Genomic DNA, 3,559 nt, shown 5'->3' on the forward strand with positions numbered 1-3,559 from the left:
GGTGTGTGTGGACTCCAGATGGATTAAAGTGCAGACGAAAAGGTGGAGACCTATTAGTTCTGTCTGATTGTCGAAAGATTTCATCAAAGTTATAGTGTTGACTATAATGAGAAGTTTTTCTTGTAGCCATCCTCAAGTCTATTCGGATTAAATCAAACTTCTCAAAGTTGGAATATACATTTTGAACGTATGGTTTTGTTGAGAATGAAACAGAATCCTATATGTACAAATAGGCTAATAGTTCTGTAAATTTATCTTTGTGTTGTTTGGATGAAATTCTCTTAATCGAGAAAGATATCCCTACATTATAAGAAATAAAAGTTTGATTGTCATCTCTATTCTCTATAAAGATTTGGAAGATTATTAGAACCATCCTTAAGTATTTATGAAATACTAAGGACAAATGGCTCATTTATGGAGAGTCTGACTTAAAACTTATGAAATATTGATTTCAGTTTCTAATCGGATCGAAATGATAAAGTTATGTCAAATTATGTTTTTACTCTAAAAGGGGAGAGACATACTGGAAATGTTCCATGCAATAGTCAGTAGCAAATTTTATTTGCGATATGGAGTTCTTTACGGTATTTGATGCTAGTAAAGAAGTTATTTGGTTATGAAAGTTCATTAGCGAGTTTGGAGAGGCACCCTCCATTGATGGTCTAATTTTGCTGTATTGACAGCAGTACTGGAGCCATAGCTCAAGCTGAAGAATTGATGCTCCATCTGTGAACCAAATACTTTCTGCATTGTAATTAATTTTTTTGATAAGATCAAAATAAAGCCGACCTTAGGAAGATCGACTGAAAGGAGAACTTGACCGACCCATTGACTAGAGCAATCAGATCTAAAGAGTTCAATGATTTAAAATGGAAGATGGATATTTGATACCGATCTGATTGGCTTTAGTCCAAGTGGGAGTTGTTAGAAAATATATCCTAAAACCAATCATCTAGGTTATAAATGATTGTGTTATATACAAGTATACGAATTATAAAATGATAAATATTATCTGATAGATTCATCATAAGGAATACATCTTCTAAAATAGAACTCATATGTTATGATGAAGTTCTTAGAACTACTTGCAAAATGATAAAGGAGGATTTATCATGTGGTTCTTAAATCTTGCTCGCAATCAAATGATACAATTATCATAAGGACGATAATTGTATCGAGTATAGGTCGTAGTATACCATATTAGTTGGTTGTCCTCTTAATCAAGACATGTGGTGATACGGGTATGACATATAGGTGATATATAGGAGTATATTTTATTGAGCGTGACCACTTTTGGAGCACTTTACTGTCAAGGATTGCTTTGATGGGATATGGGTACATGTATCCCTCAGACCTGAGGCCTTCTTGATGACTTGCAAGCAACTCACTATGCTTTGGTGCCAAACTATCGAAATTTTTAATTCAGTGATGAAAGATTTTTGGGTACAGTCAAGTACTTGTAAAGTCTGAGTGTGAATCAAGATGGGATTGACCACTCCAAGTAAAATTGGAGATAATGTATCATTATGTTTCAATTTAGCAAAACTTTGGCCAAAGTAGTCCTAGTGAAGAGTCACAGGATTTTTGAGGTTAAGATATAATGTGGATCACTTTTTTTGGGTTAACAGTTTAACCCAAAATCATCTTTGAGTGTCGAGTGTCAAAGGGATGAATTATATAGTAACTATATCCATATGGGTTTTAGAGTGTTGCTAGACATACATTCGGCCTATTTGGACGTCAGATCCCATTACTAGATAGTTACATCAATTAGTATAGAAATTATTCTTGTACTACTGGCTTAGGTTCAAACCTATGGGGTTACACACATAGAAATATCTATCTGATCAAATGGCTGATCGATGATTATGAATCGTTGGAGGGTTTAATTATTAATTTGATTGATGATTAATCCTATGCAAAGATTGTAATAAATTATTTACTAATGATTAGTAAATTAGAAGAATAATTAATTAATAATATGATTATTAATTAGCTCAATTTGATTAAGCAATAGAGATTAAATTAGATCAAATTGAATTGGATTCAATTAGATTAGTTTTGGATTGATTGGATGCATCCCTATTGAATAATAAGGCTTATTCCAATTGATCTCAGGGATGCATGAATATGATTTAATTATTTTTATTTAGGCTTTGGATTAATTGGATGTAATCTTATTGAATAATAGGGCTTATTTCAATTGATCTCAAGGATCTAAAATCAAATTAACAGGATTAGTTTGATATAGGCTTTGATTGGATCCAATCCCATTGGATAATAGACTTGATTGGATCAAGCCCTATTATCAAATAGCTTCTCTGATATCCATCAAGAATCAATCCTTGGATCAATAGAATTTTAATCTAACTAATTACAAATTTAACTGGGGCCTAATAATTGAGCTAGGATCTAATTAGTTAGTTTGTTATAACTAATTCTTAAGTTAGTTAGGATTGGATCCAAGAATTGTTAGAAGTTGAAAAAGATCTTGAGTCCTATTAGGAATAGGACTTGACCAACTTGAAAGCCTCATGTGATATTTATTTCTCACACCACACCTCTCTTCACTGTAAGATCCCACGCCCCAAAAGAGTTGTGCGCCCTCTCCTCTCTTCCGTGGAAAATAGGGCATCTCTCCATCTCTTTCTTGTCGCCAAAAACAAAAGGGGGTGTCCAAGAGTTGGACGCCCCAACATCCACACGCCATCTCTCCTCTTCTCCTCCCTTCTTGAAAGGATTTTATAAGAGCTTCTTGCTGATTTTTGGGCATCAAAAAGAGTTTCTTCTACTGGTTATATGGCAAAAAATTAGAGAAGAAAAGTTCTTTCTAAGGAGAGAAAGATCAAAGAAGAAGAATGATCTTCTTTCTTGCACGCAGCCTTGAAGAAGAAGGAGTTGTTCTTTCAGATTTTTTTTTATTTTTTTTAAGATAAAAATTAGATTAGATTTATTTTTAACATAAGAATTTGAAGAAAAAATATCAAAAAAATTTGATTGAATGTTTGGGGCTTTTTGAAGTTCTAAATCAAGGAAGAAGATGGATCTTCTTTCTTGTGCGCAGCCTTGAAGAAGTAGGAGTTCTTTTCTTAATTTTTTTTCTATTTTTTTTAAGATAAAAATTAGATTAAATTTAATTTTTAATATAAAAATTTAAAAAAATAACAAAAAAATCTGGTTGGATGTTTGGGGCTTCCTAGAGTTCTAGATCAAGAAGAAAAAAGAAAAAGAAGAGAGAAGAACGGTTCTTCTCTTAGATCCCTCTTTTGGATTTTTCTAGATCTCAAAATTTTATATAATTTTTAGCATAAAAAATCAGATTAAATTTGTTTTTTATCATAGAAAATTAGATAAGAAAAGTTCTTCTCAAAGGCATGAAAGGAAGAGAGAAAGGTTCTCTCTTATGCATGAAAATTGAGAAGAAAGGGTTCTTCTCTTGATCTCTATTGTAGAAATCAGATGCATGGATCCAGGAAGAAAAGGAGAGGATCTTTTTATTCTTCATCTTCATTATATTTCTCTTAGATCAGCCAAAGAATGGTGTCCTCATGAGCTAGCT

The sequence above is a fragment of the Elaeis guineensis genome, chromosome 3 (assembly GCF_000442705.2).
Source record: "Elaeis guineensis isolate ETL-2024a chromosome 3, EG11, whole genome shotgun sequence".
NCBI classification, from domain to species: domain Eukaryota; kingdom Viridiplantae; phylum Streptophyta; class Magnoliopsida; order Arecales; family Arecaceae; genus Elaeis; species Elaeis guineensis.